Below are 22137 nucleotides of genomic sequence, written 5' to 3' on the forward strand. Positions count from 1 at the left end.
ATTCCCAGAAGGGTGTAATTTCAAATATGGGGTCACTTGAGGTGGAATCCTGTTCTTCTAGCACTAAGAGGCTCTCTACATGGAGTCCGCAGACTTTTGTACAATTTGTTCTCCAAGAGTCAAATAGCGCTCCTTCCCTCCGGAGTCTCGCTGAATGACTAAGCAGTACTGTACAGACATATATGGGGTATTGCCACATTCAGCATAAATTGTGTGACATATTTTGCTGCCATTTTTACCCATCTCCCCATGTGACAATGTAAAACTTTGAGTTAAAACAATTTTTTGTGGTAATAATGTAATTAATTTTTCTTTACTGCACAATGATATAAAATTTGGTGACACACCTGTGGTGTCAATATGATCACTGCACCCTTAGATGAATTCATTGAGACATGTAGTTTGTAAAATGAGGTCATCTATGGGGAGTTCTGCTGTTCTGACACCTCAGGGGCTCTCCCCATGAGATATGGCAAGTGGCAACTGAAAACCATAACAGCAAAATGTGCACTATAATATGATGCTCCTTCTCTTCTGAGCTTTGCACTATGCCTCAAATGTAGCTTTCAACCACATATGAGGTATTGGCCTACTCAGCAGAAATTGCATATTTTTTAGTCTATTTTCTCCTATTATCCCTTTTGAAAAATGAAAACTTGGGGCCAAAGTTACATTTTAGTGGAAAAAATTGTAATTCCCATTGGCTCAGCTCAACGTTATACAATTCTGTGATTCGCCTGACTGTTTAAAAATGCTCACTACACCCCTAGATGAATTCCTCAAGAGGTATAGTTTGCAAAGTGGGGCCACTCGTGGGGTTTTCTGCTGTTTTGGCATGTTAGGGGCTCTTCAAATATGAAGAGAAAAACACAAAAAGTCCAGCTACCGCAAAAAAAATTGTAAAATAAGTGAAAAAATATTATTTAAAACGTAATTTATTTGAATGCTCTATAATAAAGAAAACGTACAGTAGTATTAGGACTATGTGATTTAAGCACTTTGATGGGGTGCAGTTTTTAAAATGGTGTTACCTTGGGGTATATTCTGTCATGCTATTTCAGGTCCCTCAAAATCACATCAAAATCACATCAAAAGTGATGTGGTCCTTAAAAAAATTGGTTTTGTAAATTTTGTTCGAAACGTGAGAAATTATGGATAAACTTTTAACCTTCAGAACTCTTTAACAAAAAAAAATGTTTCAAAAATGATGCTGATGTAAAGTAGACATATGGGAAATGTTATTTATAAATAATTTTGTACAGGATGACTAATTGGTTTAAGGATATAGAAATTTTAAAATTTGAAAATTGCAAACATTTTCTAAATTTTCTCTAAAATCCCAATACTTTCATAAATAAACACAAAAAATTGCAACCTAAATTTACCACTAACATAAAGTACAATGTGTCAAAAGAATCTCAGAATTACTGGGATTCGTTGAAGTGTTCTGTAGTTATTACCCCATAAAGTAACAATGATCAGAATTGTAAAATTTGGCCTGGCCAGGAAGGTGAAAACAGGCTTCGGGGTGACTGGTGTAAAAAAACCTTTTTTTTTATCAAAATACTGCCAACTAAGAACCTTAGGTAATTTATCATCTCTATATATAAATCTGAATGTGTGTGTGTATCACCAACCAATCACGAAGCAGCAGAGTGGGACGCCAACCAATCACGAAGCAGCAGAGTGGGACACGGTTGGAGAGCAGGGCTGAGGACGGATACAGCAGGACAGTGCATGGAGAGTGGGGCTGTCATGAAGACAGTCTTCAGGACAGGGGCCGAATAGTGCTGGCACCCTCCCAGCCCTGTCCCGGCTCAGTCGGCGCTCCCTGTCGCCAACTGCGCTATCCCCCCTCTCCCCTGCAGCTTCCCGGCCTAAATTTAGTCTCCGGCTTCTACTGCGGCCTACTACAGCGCTAGGCCACACCCCCCGCAGGCCGCCCAATCACATGTGCTGCAGCTCCGCTCTAGCTCTGCCCACTCCGGCTGCCCGCGCTAGGCCACACCCCGCAGGCTGCCCAATCACATGGACTGCAACTCCGCTCTAGCTCCGCCCACTCTGCCCAGCTCCGCCCACTCCGGCTGAACAAACAATCTGCGCACCTCTCTCTCTCCTGGTCCCGGTGTCACCGTGTGTGGTGCATGGAGAGGGGGCTGTGGAGGAAGGAAGACAGCGGGGCTGTAGATGGAGAGAGAGGGAGAGCAGGACTGTGAAGGAAGAGAATGGGGCTGTGGACGGAGAGAGCGGGAGAGCAGGGCTGTGAAGGAAGAGAACGGGGCTGTGGATGGGGAGAGCAGGGCTGTGAAGGAAGAGAACCGGGCTGTGGACGGGGAGAGCAGGGCTGGAACGGGGCTCTGGAGGGAGAGAGCGGGAGAGCAGGGCTGTGGATGAAGAGACCGGGGCTGTGGAAGAAGAGAGCGGGGATGTGGAGGGACACCGGGACATGCATGTAGAGCGCGGCTACGGAGGGATAGAACGGGACGGCGGGTAGAGAGCGGGGATGTTAAGGAAGACAGCGGGACCCACAGTTAGGTACTATGCCCGGGCAACGCCGGGCTCTTCAGCTAGTATGTAATATTATCAGATGTTAATTTACTTACTGCATTACGGCATTTGTTCATTTTGTTTTTAACCTAGGTTATGTTTGTTAATGGCCACAGTGTGAATCTGCACCTTCATATAGCACTCATACCAATATATGTTCGAGCTCATTTCTTTGGTTTTGTTGTAATTATGAATCTTGCAAAAAAATTTGAAACATTTCGAATAGTTTTTATGCCAGAAAACCAGAGTAAACTTCTTAGGTGCCGGAATTCTCCTGCTGCATGGGATGGATCTCAAGCCTTGTCAGGTGCTGTGGTCTCCCATTGAGGCTCGGCCGCTGGGATGACTGCTCAGCACAGACTTCGGACCCAGCGCCTTGCCCAGGATCTTGCTGCATGTGTAGTTGCTGCTGCCCCTCCAGCTAACTAGTTTACACGTGCAGGATTGTGCTCTGGAGCCTAAGTCCAGATTTCACCCTACTGAGCATGTCCATGTTATGGTTCCTTCCCATTGGTGCTCGGATGTCAGGTGCTCTGGTGATGTGGCAGCTTCAGATTGGTCCACAGGCAAGGTTCTGTCTGTTTGGACTTGAATAAGGAATAAAAAGCTCTCAATGGCGCACTCCTGTGTGCTAGTATCATGTGTCTGGTGTGTTGATGGCTATTTTACCACCCTGTGTGCACATGTGCCACTAATAGCATTGCAAGTGTTGGTCTAGACAGGCAGTGTAGGATGGGAACTCTCGCTTGAACTTAGTATCTGCACCGGGCGTCCTCAGGCGTGCGTGCTAAAGCACACCGTGTGTCATAGCAGGGTCAACCACCAGCTTAGTCTTCACTGGGGGGTTAAGTTATAGTGACCCCAATTAGTATTTTTCTATACGCCTGTGCAGTCTAACAGGGTATAGTCCTTTTTGCTTTGCTTTATAGTACCGCTCTATGGTGTAACAGAGCTTGGTACTTTGCGCTCTGTGCACACTGAGTGACATTTAACTCAGTGTGCTTTAAGTGTTTTCTCGCAGCCTTTCTCTGCCATTGTACTAGCTGTGGTTTCTCCATCATTATACAGTGGACCCCAGGTTGCAAACGCACCTTATTATAATTTCTTAGTTGGTGCGTTCCGCCAATCCTAATAAAACTACTTGATGAATCTGGTTCATTTTTTAATCCAAAGTTTATTAACCCTGGACACAACAATCATAAACTCCAGGTTATGGGCCTAACATAGCCCTTCATGCCATGGGCAATTTCCGTTTTTGCACTTTCGTTTGTTACCTCCCCATTAGTGATGAGCGAGTATACTCATTACTCTGAATTTCCAGAGCATGCTTGGGTGAGCTCCGAGTATTTTGGCGTGCTCGGAGATTTAGTTTGTGTTGCCGCAGATGCATGATTTGCGGCTGCTAGACAGGCTGAATACATGTGAGGAATGCCTGTTTTTTAGGCAATCCCCTCATGTATTCAGGCTGTCTAGCAGCTGCAAATCATGCAGCTGATGCGACAAAAGCAAAATCTCCGAGCACACCAAAATTCTAGGAGACCACCCGAGCATGCACTGGAAATCCCGAGTAACGAGTATACCTGCTTATCACTATTCCCCATCTTTCAATGGCCATAACTTTTAACATTTTTCCTCTCCACAGATGTGTATGAGGGATTGTTTTTTCTGAGATGAATTTTACTTTTGAAAGACCCAATCATTTAACAATATAGTGTACTGGAAAATAGGAAAAATTCAAAGTGCGGTGAAATTTCAAAAGAAAGCATAATCTTGACATGGTTTTTGGGGATTGTTTTTACGGTGTACCGTATATTGTATGATAGTATTGACTTGGCATCATGATTGTTCAGGTCGGTATGATTATGGTGACACCAAACGTGTCTAGGTTTTTCTTATTATATTACAGCAGAAAAACAAATAGAAATTTGTAAAACAAATTTTTTTTATTGTGTCGCCATTTTCCAAGACCCGCGACGTTTTCATTCTTCGGTTGATGGAGCTGTGTTAGTATCTGTCTTTTCGAGGTGAGACGCCGTTCTTAATTATACTATTTTGGGATAGATATGACATTTTGGTCACTTTGTTGCATTTTCTTGCTGATTGTGGAGACTAAAAAAAAACACAATTTTGGCTTCTTGAAATTGTTCCTGTTTACAATGTTTATCGATTGGGTTAATTAATTTCATATATTTATAGATCTTACATTTATCGGTGCAGTGATACCATGTTTATATACTTTTTTTAGACTTTTAACATCTATTTTTAGTGAAGAAAAAGGTGGGAAATTTAAAAACATGTATTTTTTAATTTTTAGCATATTTTTAAAAACTTCCTTTGCTTTTTAGTGTATCTGCTAGTGAACTTAGGGGAGTCGACTCAGCTGTGTCCTGATTTCTTGTACTACATTTGGTCACGATCCTCTTTGAAGCTCAACCACAGGCTGGGTCTCAATGGAGCTCCGTGATTGCAGACTCCAAGCTGCCATCGAAACTCATAATCTCGGGGCGTCCAATGGGTTTATAAAATGACACAACTCCATGCAGGTGCGCTGTTAATGCCAGTGTCAGAGATTGGCAGCGGCCTTTCACAGGTTAACAGCGGAATGGGAAGCTCGACTCAACCTGTGGCTATTAGAGGCAAATCTTGGCCTTTATATGCAGTTATTATCTGCGGGGTCTTGGTCGTGCTCAGCCTCCGAACCTGCTCTATACAACCATTCCTGATTAGCGCCATAAATATATAGCTGATTTGGGAAGAGGTTAACAGGGTTTAGAAGCCTAAGCCTTGGACTAAAGTGAAGAACTAAAGATATCACAGAAAATAATGAAATGGCATTACTATTAAGGCTATTGTGCTCAGTTTGTAACCAAAAATAAACTTACGGTAATCCAAAAATAGTGCAGAAACACTGAGGCAAACAAAAATCTGAAGCTCAAAGATTAGTCACTAAAATGAGACTTTACGGAGAAAACAAGGTCATCGTGTCTATAAAATGCAGTTATTGACTAGAACATGCGTGACGAGCTATAAATGGCTTGAAAGTCTTGTTTTTGTGCCGTATACAATCATGAACAATTACTGTAGTACAGTAAATAAGTGGATGATTACCGCTAACCATTAGACAACAGACAAGACTGGGTTCTTTGTCAATAATGCCCATAACTTTAACCCCTTCACGACCTTTGACGCCACGTAGGCGTCATGAAAAGTCGTGCCAGAACGACCCATGACGCCTATGTGGCGTCATGACTTTAAAGCCCCCCTGCGGGTCGGGTGACCTAGGTCACTGAAAGGTCACCCGACCCGCAGATACAGGGGGCTTTGTTCTTCACCACAGGGGGCGTGGCTTCGCCCCCACGTGGCTACGATCGCTCTGATTGGCTGTTAAAAGTGAAACAACCAATCAGAGCGATAGTAATATTTCATCAATGAAAATTGATGAAATATTACAATCCAGCCATGGCCGATGCTGCTGTAGCATCGGACATGGCTGGAGACACTGATTCCACCCCCCCCACCGGCGATCGCCCCCCCCCGCAACTGAATGACAGCGGCGATCTGCCGCCGCTGTCATCATCTGCCCCCCCTCCCGTTCCCTCTGCTCCCCGCCAGCTTCCGATAACCCCCTCACCCCATCTCACCTCCCCCGCCACCTTCTAAGTCCCCCTGTCGCTCCCAGTGTCCGGCGGGTCCGGTTCATGGGCGCCGCCATCTTGAAAATGGCGGGCGCATGCGCAGTGCGCCCGCCCGAATCTGCCGGCTGCAGATTCCATTCTTTCATTTTGATCACTCTCACAGTGATCAAAATGAAAGAAAAAGTAAATAAACCCCCAGATTATCACCCCCATAGGTAGGCACAACTAATAAAGTAAAGAAAATATTTTTATTTTTATTTTTCCATTAGGGTTAGGGTTAGGGTTGAAAAGAGGGTTAGGGTTGAAACGAGGGTTATGGTTAGGGTTGGAAAGAGGGTTAGGGTTGGAAAGAGGGTTAGGGTTGGAAAGAGGGTTAGGGTTAGGGTTGGAAAGAGGGTTAGGGTTAGGGTTGGAAAGAGGGTTAGGGTTGGAAAGAGGGTTAGAGTTGGAAATAGGGTTAGGGTTGGAAAGAGGGTTAGGGTTGAATTAGGGTTAGGGTTGGAATTAGAATTGAGGGGTTTCCACTGTTTAGGCACATCAGGGGGTCTCCAAACGCGACATGGTGCAACCATTGATTCCAGCCAATTTTGCATTCAAAAAGTCAAACGGTGCACCCTCCCTTCCAAGCCCTGACATGTGCCCAAACAGTGGTTTACCCCAACATATGGGGTATCAGCGTACTCAGGAAAAATTGCACAACAACTTTTGTGGACTAATTTCTCGTGTTACCCTTGGGAAAATAAAAAATTGGGGGCTAAAAAATTATTTTTGTGGAAAAAAATGATTTTTTCATTTTCACGTCTCTGCATTATAAACTTCTGTGAAGCACTTGGGGGTTCAAAGTGCTCACAACACATCTTACATACGTTCCTTGGAAGGTCTAGTTTCCAAAATGGGGTCACTTGTGGGGGGTTTCCACTGTTTAGGCACATCAGGGGCTCTGCAAACGTAATTACGACCGCAGACTATTCCATCAAAGTCTGCATTTCAAAACGTCACTACTTCCATTCCGAGCCCTGACGTGTGCCCAAACAATGGTTGCCCCCCACATATGGGGTACCAGCGTACTCAGGACAAACTGGACAACAACTTTTGGGGTCCAATTTCTCCTGTTACCCTTGTGAAAATAAAAAATTGAGAGCTAAAAAATCATTTTTTGAGGAAAAAAAAATTATTTTTTATTTTCATGGCTCTGCGTTATAATCTTCTGTGAAGCACTTGGGGGTTCGGTGTGCTCACTACACATCTAGGCAACTTCGTTATGGGGTATAGTTTCCAAAATGGGGTCACTTGTGGGGGGTTTCAACAGTTTAGGTACATCAAGGGCTCTGCAAATGTAACATGACGCCCGCAGACCATGCCATCAAAGTCAGCATTTCAAAATGTCACTACTTCCCTTCCGAGCCCTGATGTGTACCCATACAGTGGTTTTCCCCCCACATATGGGGTATCAGCGTACTCAGGACAAACTGTACAACAACTTTCGGGGTCCAATTTCTCCTGTTACCCTTGTGAAAAGAAAAAATTGAGAGCTAAAAAATCATTTTTTGAGGAAAAAAAAATTATTTTTTATTTTCATGGCTCTGCGTTATAATCTTCTGTGAAGCACTTGGGGGTTCAGTGTGCTCACCACACATTTAGGCAACTTCCTTATGGGGTCTAGTTTCCAAAATGGGGTCACTTGTGGGGGGTTTCCACAGTTTAGGTACATCAAGGGCTCTGCAAATGTAACATGATGCCCGCAGACCATGCCATCAAAGTCAGCATTTCAAAATGTCACTACTTCCCTTCCGAGCCCTGACGTGTGCCCAAACAGTGGTTCCCCCCCACATATGGGGTACCAGCGTACTCAGGACAAACTGTACAACAACTTTTGGGGTCCAATTCATCCTGTTACTGTTGTGAAAAAAAATTGCGGGCTAAAAATCTTTTTTTTTTTGAGGAAAAAAAATGATTTTTTATTTTCACAGCTCTGCGTTATAAACTTCTGTGAAGCACTTGGGGGTTCAAGGTGCTCACCACACATCTAGATAAGTTCCTTGGGGGGTCTAGTTTCCAAAATGAGGTCACATGCCGGGGGTTTCTACTGTTTAGGCACACAGGGGCTCTGCAAATGTAACATGACACCCTCAGACCATGCCATCAAAGTCAGCATTTCAAAATGTCACTACCTCCCTGCTGAGCCCCGAAGTGTGCCCAAACAGTTGTCCCTCCCCACATATGGGGTACCAGTGTACTCAGGACTAACTGTACAACAACTTTTGGGGTCCAATTTATCCTGGTACCCCTGTGAAAATAAAAAATTGCGGACTAAAAATATTTTTTTTAAGAAAAAAAAATTTTCACGGCTCTGCGTTATAAACTTCTGTGAAGCACCTTGGGGTTCAAAGTGCTCACTATGCATCTAGATAAGTTCCTTAGGGGGTCTAGTTTCCATACTGGGGTCATTTGTGGGGGAGCTCCAAAGTTTAGGCACACAGGGGCTCTCCAAACACGACATGGTGTCCGCTAAAGATTGCAGCTAATTTTCATTTCAAAAAGTCAAATGGCACTCCTTCCCTTCTGAGCCCTGCCGTGCGCCCAAACAGTGGTTCCCCCCCACATATCCAGTACCAGCGTACTCAGGACAAACTGGACAACAACTTTTGTGGTCCAATTTCTCCTGTTACCCTTGTGAAAATAAAAAATAGCATGCTAAAAAATCTTTTTTGAGGAAACAAAATGATTTTTTCTTTTCACTGCTCTACGTTATAAACTTTTGTGAAGCACTTGGGGGTTCAAAGTGCTCCCTACACATCTAGATAAGTTCCTTAAGGGGTCTAGTTTCCAAAATGGTGTCACTTGTGGGGGAGCTCCAATGTTTAGGTACACAGGGGCTCTCCAAACGCGACATGGTGTCCGATAACGATTGGAGCGAATTTTCCATTCAAAAAGTCAAATAGCGCTCCTTCACTTACGGACCCTGCCGTGCGCCCAAAGAGTGGTTTATGACCACATATAAGGTATCTGTGCACTCAGGAGAAATTGCCCAACGCATTTTAGGATCCATTTTATCCTGTTGCCCATGTGAAAATGAAAAAACTGAGACCAAAAGAAAATTTTTGTGAAAAAAAAGTACTTTTTTTTTTACCGATCAATTTGTGAAGCACCTGGGGGGTTCAAAGTGATCACTATGCATGTAGATAAGTTCCTTGGGGGGTCTAGTTTCCAAAATGGGGTCACTTGTGGGGAAGCTCCAGTGCTTAGGCGCACAGCGACTCTCCAAACGCGACATGGCAAGCGCTAAATATTCCAGCATATTTTCCATTCAAAAAGTCAAATGTGCTCCTTCCCTTCCGAGCCCTGCCGTGCGCCCAAACAGTGGTTTATGACCACATATGAGGTATCAGTGTACTCAGGAGAAATTGCCCAACAAATTTTAGGATCCATTTTATCCTGTAGCCCATGTGAAAATGAAAAAAATTAATGATAAAAGAAAATTTGTGGTGCAAAAAATAAAATGTCCATTTTTTCCTTCCACGTTGCTTTAGTTCCTGTGAAGCACCTGAAGGGTTAATAATCTCCTAGAATGTAGTTTTGAGTAGCTTGAGGGGTGCAGTTTTTAGAATGGTGTCACTTTTGGGTATTTTTTGCCATATAGACCCCTCAAAGTGACTTCAAATGTGAGGTGGTCCCTAAAAAAAATGGTTTTGTAAATATTGTTGTAAAAATGAGAAATCGCTGGTCAACTTTTAACCCTTATAACTTCCTAACAAAAAAAAAAATTGTTTCCAAAATTGTGCTGATGTAAAGTAGACATGTGGGAAATGTTATTTAGCAACTATTTTGTGTCACATCACTCTCTGGTTTAACAGAATAAAAATTCAAAATTTGAAAATTGCAAAATTTTCAAAATTTTCGCCAAATTTCTGTTTTTTTCACAAATAAACGCAAAAATTATCGACCTAAGTTTACCACTAACATGAAGCCCAATATGTCACGAAAAAACAATCTCAGAATCGCTAAGATGCGTTGAAGTGTTCCAGAGTTATTACCTCATAAAGGGACACTGGTCAGAATTGCAAAAAATGGCCAGGTCATTAAGGTCAAAATAGGCTGGGTCATGAAGGGGTTAAAAGTTGAAAAAACGGTATCAGGGGCATCACATTAGGCAAGCATTAACATACTCAATTGATTATTCTATATATCACAAGAGAAAAATAAAAACTTGGTCAAAGGAGACTTATTGCTCGATTTATGCTGCGAGCAGCATGAATCAGACCCTAGCGGCACAATCGCAGCCAGTTATAGTTTTGCAGAGCCTGTACTTCTCCCCACACTGCTCCAGTTGATTGACAGGTCTCTCACACAAGAAAGAGACCAGTCAAACCTGTCCTCTTCAGATCATGTTTTCTCTGAAACATCGAAGCATTTCACAGAAAATATACCTGGCTATACTGTAGCTATACATCCAGGCTCAGAATCATGCTGCCAGTGGTTTGAGCAGCATGGATTGAGTGACAAGTTCCTTTTAAAACCAATCATGACAAATAATAATAATATGAAATTATGGACCTTAGTATTACAATAGTTGCCTTATTTTTAATATTGCACTTGTTTTTACTTTTTATTTGCAGTTTGCTGAGTATTATGAACAGCGTAATTCATTAGACAGGTAATGTAATGAGTGGTATCTCTGCAGTATAGTGAATACCTGCAGCATGAGAAGTGTCCATATGTCTCCAATATCAACCTATTTATAGAGGAGAGAAAGAAAATACCGGTAGATATGATAGCACCTAAATATATTCCTCTCTATAATTAACCGCAGGGACCAAACAGCTGTTGTCCCATACGGTCTTATGAAATATGTTGCTTAAATGCTAACTTGACTTGGACTACTGTAGGTTCACATCTGTGTTAGTGGCAGGACAGACAGTGTTGGTCTTCGTCATGGGTAGGTTCTGGGAATACCGTTATATTTGTGCTTTTCTTCTTTAAATGGGACAAAAACATGAAAATAACTAAACTGATGTGAATGAAGCCATAAAAGTGTTATCCAGATTAGAACACCCATTTAGATTTACCATATTAGTGAATTTCGGCTACTAGAAGGCAGCGCCTCAATCAGGATGAATATTTTTGGTGAAAGAGGACAATAGTTACAAAGTCAATCAATAGTATAACGTGGCACAGCTGTGTCGGTGCACAAAAGAAGGTTCCCACACCAGTATAGAATAATCAAAAAAATTTTGGCACTCAACTCGTTGCAAAGATGAAGAATTTTTATTTGCAGTCACAAATATATTTGTGACTGCAAATAAAAATTCTTCATCTTTGCAACGAGTTGAGTGCCAAAAATTTTTTGATTATTATATAATAGTTACAAAGTGTTCTTAGCTGTAGAAGATGATCCAGAGATGTCACATAAATTTGATTGGGTTCTGTGCAATGTTTTTCCAATGTAGTGGTGTTGCAGAGAAGTTGACCACTTACCACTAGGTTTCCCCACAAATCACAGCTGATTGCTGGGGGGTTCCAGCATTAGGATTATTAGCAAAAAATAGTAGAAAAGAGCGGCACCCACCGGGTAGTGTAGTCAAGGCTTTATTATAAAAGCATATCAGCGGGAGAACGGGTGCAAAAAGGAGATAGCAACGACGATCGTTCCGTTCTCCCGCTGATATGTTTTTATAATAAAGCCTTGACTACACTACCCGGTGAGTGCCGCTCTTTTCTACTATTTTTTGCTATGTGGATTAGCTTATTATCCATGAATGTGCACCTAAGGGTAAAACAGTTGTATTGCCGGCTGCGTCTCTTTTATACACGTATGATGGTTCGGATGTGTGGACTATTGTGATGGTGCTCGTCTTCTATTTCTGGACTTTGTATTAGGATTATTAGGCATATTGTCAAGGGACCTTTTTAAGGCTAGTATCACATGACAGTATTTTCTATCATCTGCGAGAACCTGGACGATTATGCTAATCTCACTCTGATCACAGATTCATCAGAGTGTGATCAGAGTGTGCTCCCATTCTCTCGGATTAGGAGAAGATGGGAACAAAAATTCTCCATGTTCTCCATTCTGTCAGTCTGTGAAAGTCGGACTACACTCAGGAGTCACCAGAGTGCAGTCTTTGTTTTCCACAAACTCATCAACTTACACGGCGGGTGCAAATAGAATATGAGATCAAACTCTGGCATATTGTGATTTCTTTTTGGCCAGGGTTAGCTGAGCCCGAAGAAATTTATCAAACATGTGCACAGCCCCATAGACTGACATTGGTCCGAGTGCAATACGATGTTTTGTCGGATCGCATTTGGGCCGAAAATATGGTACGAGCTGTAACAAGTAAGGATTGTCGAAAAGGGGGTTGCAAATGTTATCCTCTGCCATGGCCCTGGTTTCTGCTATTGTCTGCTGCAATGTCATTATGTAAACAGCGCTGCAGCCAATCACTGAGCTCAGCAGCTTTGCCCATATAGACAACTCAAGCCGCTGAGCTCACTGATTGGATGCAGCACTGTTAACATGTTATCAGCGCTGCAGACAACAAAAGACACTGAGGCTGTAAAAGAAAATCAGCGCTGAAGCGGAGAAGATTGTGTAAAGTACAGTTTGGTGTTTTGCAACAAACTATGGCATGGAAAACAAATTTACTGAAAATGGAAAACCCGTTTAAGCTTATTATATGTTCACAAGTATCATTTACTATGATACCCTTATTGCCATATTAGTGTGACGAGATGGATTGTTTATGCAGCGGGATTGTTATGCAGTGAGATAAGGAAAATAATTTACTAATTGTCTTCAGATGGTAAAGCACAAGAAAAAATCAAGAACTGAAGAAAAATGTCTGTGCTGATAAATGCTAAGGGCGTGCTCCCACTGCAGGAAAGGGTAGAAACCTCAATCAGAAAGAAAAGCACGACCGGAAGACTCCACCAGGAGACCACCAAGAGAGAATGTCATCTTCAGAAGCTTAGCTGGAAGACTCCGCCAGAACCACCAAGAGAGAATGTCATCTTCAGAAGCTTAGCTGGAAGACTCCGCCAGGACCACCAAGAGAGAATATCATCTTTGGAAGGATGGCTGGAAGACTCCACCAGGAGACAACCAAGAGAGCATATCATCTTTGGAAGCTTTGCAATCCAGCGCCACTGTGCGACCAGAGCAGGGAAGCCGCAGCCTGATCCAGCAGGATGTAGGTAAGACAGAAGCTGATTCAGCAAAAAGGGAAAGTTTTAGGTTGAAGAGCAACCAGAATTGGCTGTTAGGATGAGGTCACACTTACCGACGATAAATATGGTCCGTATTTTACATGCGTAATACGGAGAAATGTCCCCTAAATAGTGATCCGTATGTCATCCGTAATCAAGGTGTGGTCACGTATTTTGCGCATGTAAGCATCCGTATGTAATCCGTATGACATCCGTATGCCGAGATTTTCTCGCAGGCTTGCAAAATGGACATATAATGGAGCCCAATGACAGGTTAAAACCCAAACGAAAGAATAGATATATACACATAGAATACACACACACACATATATATATATATATATACACATACATACATGTAATTGAGACACATATATATATAATTAGATAGATTTCATAGAGTTCTTCACAGCAGAATAGCCGCTAATTCAATTGCCGCCTTCTGTAAAATCATTCCCAAACCCGACAAGAAATGGCACATGGTTTACATACAGTAAACCATTTCATTTCATGTATTTTTTTATATGTCCCAGACTAATAATTAAATTAGGGTTTGTGTGTAAAATTTGGGACGTCTAGGTGTTAAATTAAGGGGTTAATTTGTTGGAAAAAATGCGTTGGCTACCGCATCGCAACCAGAGAGGTAAAGCAGGTGAGTGAGGGCAGATTTTAATAGTCTTGAGAGAGACCATTGTTTTTGCCCCCCCCCCCCCCGCGGCTACAAAATCTGCCCCCAGACACCCCAGGAAAGGCTCATCTATAAGGCTATGTACACACGTGTGGAATTCCATTCCACGGGAAATATGCGAGAAATCCGCATTTGTAATTCCCGTGTATTTCCCGCGGAAAAACTAGAGATTTGCAAGTGTAATTAGCTTGCAGAATACTAGCGGTTTCCAAGCGATCTGTAGCATCGCTTGGAAAACTGATTGAAAGGTTGGTCACACTCGTCAAACATAGTGTTTGACAAGTGTAACCAACTTTTTACTATTGAGGCTGCCTATGCGGCATCAATAGTAAAAAGATATAATGTTATAAATAACAAAAAAAATTAAAAAATCGTGTTTTTCTCACCTTCCTGCGTCCCGCGCAGTGTTCCCGATCTTCGCGATGCTCCCGGCAACCCCCGTTCCCAGGGATGCCTTGCTACAGTGACCTTTGATGACGTCGTGGTCTCGCGAGACCACTACAGTGTCGCGAGACCACGACGTCATCAAAGGTCATTGTCACAAGTCATCGCTGGGAACAGGACTTGGCGGGAGCATCACTGAGCCATGGAGACGCTGTGAGGGACGCCAGAAGGTGAGAATATCACCATTTTTTATTTTAATTCTTTTTTTTAACAGGGATATGGTACCCTCTTCTCTTTGGAGATGGACTCGTAGCCTTGAGATTGCTCATGCTTCCTCACAATTTGGTTTCTCAAGTCCTCAGACAGTTCTTTGGTCTTCTTTCTTTTCTCCATGCTCAATGTGGTACACACAAGGACACAGGACAGAGGTTGAGTCAACTTTAATCCATGTCAACAGGCTGCAAGTGTGATTTAGTTATTGCCAACACCTGTTAGATGCCACAGGTAAGTTACAGGTGCTATTAATTACACAAATTAGAGAAGCATCACATGATTTTTCGAACAGTGCCAATACTTTTGTGCACCCTCTTTTTTATGTTTGGTGTGGAATTATATCCAATTTGGCTTTAGGACAATTCTTTTTGTGTTTTTTCATTTAAGACAAATTAAATGAAGATAATAATACCAAAGAATTTGTGTTTGCAATCATTTTCAGGAACAAACTGAGTATTATCTGACAGAATTGCAGGGGTGTCATTACTTTTGGCCACAACTGTATACTGTATATGTATTCTACGTGTATATATCTATTCTTTGGTTTCTTTATTAAACCTGTCATTGTGATTTTACTGTATCGCGCACTGAATTGCTGGCTTTTCGAAAGGACACCGGTGCGTATTTCCCGCAAGTCACACATCTGGTCCGTGTGTAATGCGCTTTTTTTGCGCACCCATAGACTTGCATTGGCGTATTTCGGCCGGAATATGCTGACAATCGCAGCATGCTGCGTTTGGCACGGACCGTAAAATACACGCGAGAAATATACGGCTGATGGGCGCTACCCCATAGAGAATCATTGGTCCATGTGCAATGAATGGTTTTTACGCCTCTCATTCATCCGTATTTCTCTCTAGTGTGACCCCGGCCTTGTGAAGAGCCACCATTGCTTGTCGGCATGTGGCGCTAAAGTGGGTGACAGTGTCATTCACATTGTCAATTCATTCACAGGCAAACAAACAGTGCAGAAAACTAGAGTTCTGTACTTTGTTACATTTGGATCACTGTCAAAAATGTCTGCATTACTCCATGAAGATTTAAAAATAGCTGATCTTTTTCCTGACATCACATGAAGAAAAATGCTGGGTCACCTGCTCCTGTGAATGCTCTAAAGAACATGAGTCCAACATCCAAATGTACATTAAAAACAATGTGACCTCCTGGTGCACAGAGGAATGCATAACAAGGCCGCACAACAAAAGTCAAACGGGCCCTTCTGCTTAGCAATACTGTATATAGGAGCCAATAATATCACTGATAACAGCATCAGATAATGTTCAGATAATACCACAATGCAGTGCCTATATAATAGCACACTACAGTATCCAAAAACTGCAAACATACAGCTCTTAAACAAAAATTTAACAAAGTACCCATAACGGGCAGGCTGGGCCAGGTGGCAGAGGGGTATATGCCCCATATAGTAGCATAAGTGCACACACTTAAAGGAAGCTATCATGATAAAATTAGCAAATGTTTAGCTCAGGTTTTTGTGCTACAGTTATTTAAAAAAAAAAGTATTTTTTTCATATTACAATCTTTACCATATAAATTTATTTTGAAAAATTGCAATTCTCACACTGGCCACTGAGGTTTTTATAGACTCCATCTTTTGGTCAATAGAGCTACAGTATGTGAGGGTTTGCTTTAGAACCAGATGATGGCCAAACAACACAATGTGTCTAGGCCCCCCTCCTTTTATGGCAACAAAGCTATATATATGTGTGTATATACTGTATCTATTTATTATTATTATTTATTTATATAGCACCATTGATTCCATGGTGCTGTACATGAGCAGGGGTTACATACAAATTACAGATATCACTTACAGTAAACAAACTAACAATGACAGACTGATACAGAGGGGAGAGGACCCTGCCCTTTCGAGCTTACATGCTACAGGATGGTGGGGAAGGAGACAGTAGGTTGGTGGGTTGCAGCAGTTCCGGTGTTGGTTGAGGTGATATCTCCGGTAGTGGTGAGGAGGTAGCGGGGTCATTGCAGGCTTTCTTGAAGAGGTGGGTTTTCAGGTTCCATCTGAAGGATCCAAATGTGGTTGATAGTTGGACATGTTGGGGCAAAGAATTCCAGAGGATAGGGCTATTCGGGAGAATTCTTGGAGGCGGTTGGGTGAGGAACGAATAAGTGTGTAGGAGAGAAGGAGGTCTTGGGAGGATCGGAGATTACGTGAGGGAAGGTATCGGAAGATTAGTTCAGAGACATATGGGGGAGACAGGTTATAGATGGCCTTGTAGGTCAGTATTAGTAATTTGAACTGGATATGCTGAGGGAATGGGAGTCAGTGAAGAGATTTGCAGAGGGGAGAAGTGGAGGAGTAGCGAGGAGAAAGATGAATTAGTCAGGCATCAGAGTTAAGGATGGACTGGAGAGGTGCAAGGGTGTTAGCATGGAGACCACAAAAAAGGATGTTGCAGTAGTCAAGGCGGGAGATGATGAGGGCAGGCACAAGCATTTTAGTAGATTGAGGGTTGAGGAAAGGACGGATTCTGGATATATTTTTGAGTTGGAGGCGACAGGAGTTAGAAAGAGCTTGGATGTGTGGTTTGAAGGACAGGGCAGAGTCAAAGGTTACTCCGAGGCAGCGGACTTCCGGTGCTGGGGAAAGCATGATTATTATAGATAGGTCGGGTAAGGAAGATCTGTGAGATGGAGGAAAGATGATAAGCTCAGATTTGTCCACATTGAGCTTGAGGAAGCGAGAGGAGAAGGAGGATATGGCTGATAGACACTCTGGGATTCTGGACAGCAGAGAGGTGACGGCTGGGCCAGAGAGGTAGATCTGAGTGCCATCAGCATAAAGGTGGTACTGGAATCCATGGGACTTTATGAATTGCCCCAGAACAAGTGTATAGATTGTGAAAAGTAGGGGTCCTAAAACAGAGCCTTGGGGGACTCCAACAGAGAGAGAGTGGGATGAAGAGGTAGTGTGGGAGTGAGAGACGCTAAATGTGCGGTTGGAAAGGTATGAGGAGATCCAGGATAGGGTTATATCTTTGATGTCAAAGGTGGAGAGGATCTGTAGTAGGAGGCAGTGGTCAACTGAGTCGAATGCAGAGGACAGGTCTAGAAGCAGGAGTATAGAGTATTGTCTGTTTGATTTGCTTGGAAGTAGGTTGTTAGTAATTTTGGTCAGGGCTATCTCAGTGGAGAGATGGGGGTGGAAGCCAGATTGTAGATTGTCAAAGAGCAAGTTAGATGATAGGTGGGAGGAAAGTTCAGCATGGATGTGCTGCTCCAGGAGTTTGGAAGCGAATGTGAGCAGCGATATTGGGCGATAGCTGGACATAGTGGTTGGGTCGAGGGTTGGCTTTTTAAGGATAGGCGTGATTGTGGCGTGTTTGAAAGCAGAAGGGAAGGACATTAGTGATAGGTTGAAGAGGTGCGTTAGGGATGGGATAAGTGTGGTGGTGAGGTTGGGGAGGAGGTGGGATGGGGTCTAGTGCACAGGTTGTGAGGTGCGATTTGGAGAAGAGACAATTAAGCTCCCCTTCAGTGATGTTGGAGGGAGGGTATGGGGTTTGGGCATTGGTCTGGTATACAAAGGGGTTGTGGTGGTTGATTGATGAAAACTTGCCTTGTTTGGTCAATCTTATTTTTGAAGTGTATGACAAAGTCCTCGGCAGAGATGAGAGAGGTTGGAGGGGGCAGTGGTGGGCGGAGGAGGGAGTAAAAATTTTTGAATAACTGTTTGGGGTTGTAAGATAGGGAAGATACGAGGGTTGTGAAGTAGGCCTGTTTAGCAGAGGTGAGGGCAGATTTGAAAGTGAGTGTTGCCTGTTTGAATACGGTGAAGTCGTCTTGTGAATTTGTTTTCTTCCAACGCCGCTCTGCAATCCTGGACACTTGCCGAAACTTTTTAGTGGTGTTATTAAACCAGGGTTGTCTGTTGAAACGTCACATTCTGCCATGAACAAGAGGGGAGACCGTGTCAAGAGCTGATGCGAGAGTGACATTGTAGAAAGCAGTGTCACTGTCTGTGTCATGGAGTGAGAATATGGATGCCAGTGGTCATTGTCCTTTCCACCACAACCATCATTACATTCTCCCCCACCACCCCATCATTGTTCTTTCCACCAACCCCATCATTGCTTTTCCCCCCACCACCCCATCATTGCCCTTTCAACCACATCCATCATTTCCTCCCCACCATCCCCATCATTGCCCTTTCCACCACCTCCATCATTGCCCTTTCCACCACCTCCATCATGGCTTTCTCTCCAACCACCCCATCATTGCCTCCTTCCCCACCACTCCTATCATTGTCTTTTCCACTACCACCATCATTACCTTCTCCCCCACCTCCATCAGTGCCTTCTCCCCACCACCCCCATCATTGCCTTTTCCACCACTTTCATCATTTCCTCCTCCCCCAACATTGTCCTTTCCACCACCACCATCATTGTCCTTTCCACCACCACCATCCTTGCCCATTCCACCACCTCCATCATTTCCTCCCCCTTCCACCACCATCATTGTCCTTTCCACCACCACCATCCTTGCCCATTCCACCAGCTTCATAATTTCCACCCCACCTCCACCCCTATTATTGCCCTTTCCACCACTCCATCATTGTCTCCTCCCCACACCACCATCATTGCCCATTCCACCACTTCCATCATATCCTCCTCCCCAACCACCCCCATCATTGCCCATTCCACCACCTCCATCATTTCCTTCTCCCCCACCATTCCCATCATTGCCCATTCCACCACTTCCATCATTTCCTCCTCCCACCATCCCTATCATTGCCCTCTCCATCACCCCATCATTGCCTTCTCCCCATCAGCCCCATCATTGCCTTCTCCTCCCCCTACACACACACAGACACACACAACACCATTCACCTTTCTATATTAAACATAGAAAAAATGGAGTACAGGTCCAGTATTATGATGGGCCATATGTTAGGGACTCAAAAGTGAAAGGAGATCACAAACAGGTGTGCATCCTGAAAAGAGACCCTCATTATCCCACGCAATAGTGCTTACCCATCATGAACACCGCCAGGACACGTGCCAGGGGCCAGATTACCCTCATTATTAGCCACCCTACAGGGGCCCCCTCCACCTCCAGGCCCGCTACAGCCGCACAGGCTGCACATGCGGTATGTCCGCCCATGATGCATATGACGTACCAGTATGTCATATATCGGGAAGGAGTGACTGTAACATCCGTGGACTCAGCTCAACTGGCTACTTGATGCATGCCTTCATTCTCTCCACGAGGCCTTTTACACTATACGACCTCACATTTATTTTGGTCTTCGGTATTCATTTGTCCATTAAATGGTTGGTTTTATATAGCAGGAGCAGTACGTTTATAAATTAGGTGGTGTTCTTCTGCTTTATGTCAGCACCTATTAGTCTAACCTTCATATTTCCACCTTCCCAAGTGACAAGTGCTTGAGAAATAAGGTTCATTAGAACTACTTGCTGCTAATTTTCAGTAATTTTGATATATGATCAGATTTGTCTTTTAAACCCAACCATCTGTCTGCTGTCCATCATCACTTTCTACCTGTCAACTATTGTGCTGGAACTCTGACAGTCATAATCTTGGCCTGCATGTAATTGTGAACATACTCTGCCAGTCCACACCTCTGCCCATTTCACTACAACTTCTGCCTGAAAACTTTGTGCTCTGTCATGGTGTGTCCATTTTAGTTTCACAACAGCTGTTGCTAACAAATTCTCTTTTTGGTGTTAGAAAGGAAAAATGGCAAAAGAGCAGCAATCGAGGTTCAATAATTTTCATGGTAAGTAAAGTGTAACCCTTATTTATTTTATTCGCTTATATAGCACCATTAATTCCACAGCGCCTTTGTCATGATCCAGACCGGGTTTTGAGTCCTGTCTGCCCCTCTTCCCAGTCTGGTCATGTCAGGGGTTAACTTTGCCTTGCCTTGTTTTGGTTTCAGGTCAGCTATTTCTTCCTGCTGCATCCTGCAGGCAATGTCAGTTATATTTTCGGCCTACAGCGTGTATATCTGACTCTGGTAGTACCCTGATTTGTCCTGCTGCACTTATTGACTTCACCCGTGTCTGTTCCTTCCTCTCTGCTCGTCCCATCTTAGTGTCTTCCTTTGTTTTTGGATTTACCAGTGTTTGACTCGGCTTTGACTCTGACCTGACTTTGTCTCTTGCTTCTGGTACTTCTGCTTTGGACTGGTACTGACCCTCTGGCACTCTGCTGACTTTGTGCTTGTTTTTTCCCTTTGTACTGTGTGACAGTCAAGGTTTTTACTCAGCTTGTTTGACCACTCTGCTGCCATCTGTTGGTAGCCTCACTGCAGTGCTGCAGGTCTGCTTTTGAAGACGTGCTGTCCTCCTTCCACTCTATTGCCATTTAGTGGAGCTTGCAGCTACTTGCATAGCTGCAGCGTGACAGCCTTACAGACATCATCATCATTGTCCCCATTGAGGCACATAGCCTAAATTCCCAATCAGTATATCTTTGGAGTGTGGAAGGAAACCAGAGAACCAGGAGGAAACCCACTCAAACACAGGGAGAACATACAACTCTTAGGTTGGACTTGAACCCGGGGCACCACCAGTACAAAGCAAAAATGTTAACCACTGAACCACCATGCTGCCCATAATTTTTAGACTCCGTTGTTCACAGATTGGTGAACCTCTGACCATCTTTGCTTCTTAGAGACTCTGCCTCTCTAACATTCTCTTTTTATACACAGTCCTGTGTCTTTTACTCTAGCTGTTTTCTCTTCGTAGCATTACCTTTTTTAGCCTTTTGTTAGCCCTGTCCCAACTGATTTGAGATGCATTGCTGACAGTAATTTATAAAAAAAAAAAAAAGAAAATTTTTTCAAATGAAATGGAAACATGTCATCTCCTGATTTGTGTGTTCTACTGTGAATAAAATATGGCTATGAGATATTTCCAAATCAAATTCTTGTTTTCTTTACAATTTAAACAACATTCTAATTTTTTTGAAGTTGGGGTTTTACTTTTTTAGCTGACCCCAAGTTATGTAGTATAGTGCAGGCTATAAGAGATGTTCATAAATTTCAAGCTGGAAAATGGTAAAACTGGGGGAGTCACGTACAGAGGAGGATCTTGATGTACTTGTAGATCAAATATTGAACAACAAACAGTGTTAATCACCTTTAGATAAGGCCAGCAGGGTATTCTCTTGTAAGAGGCATGGATTTGCTGGATAAAATAAAAATATTACCACCAATAAGTGTTTTCTGCACCATGGATGATAATTTGGATTAAAATGATGTCAACATGCAATCAGATATCCACTTCTTGTTTGAATGTTGACCAAGTTTGATCAGAAAGGAACCTTTTGGTTCCTTTGGAAAATAATTGTTTCATGCTTTGATGAAAATCAAAAGAAACAAAATTCTGAAGTTTA

This window comes from Dendrobates tinctorius, unplaced genomic scaffold (assembly GCF_039654945.1).
Source record: "Dendrobates tinctorius isolate UK_male_01 unplaced genomic scaffold, ASM3965494v1 ptg000070l, whole genome shotgun sequence".
NCBI classification, from domain to species: domain Eukaryota; kingdom Metazoa; phylum Chordata; class Amphibia; order Anura; family Dendrobatidae; genus Dendrobates; species Dendrobates tinctorius.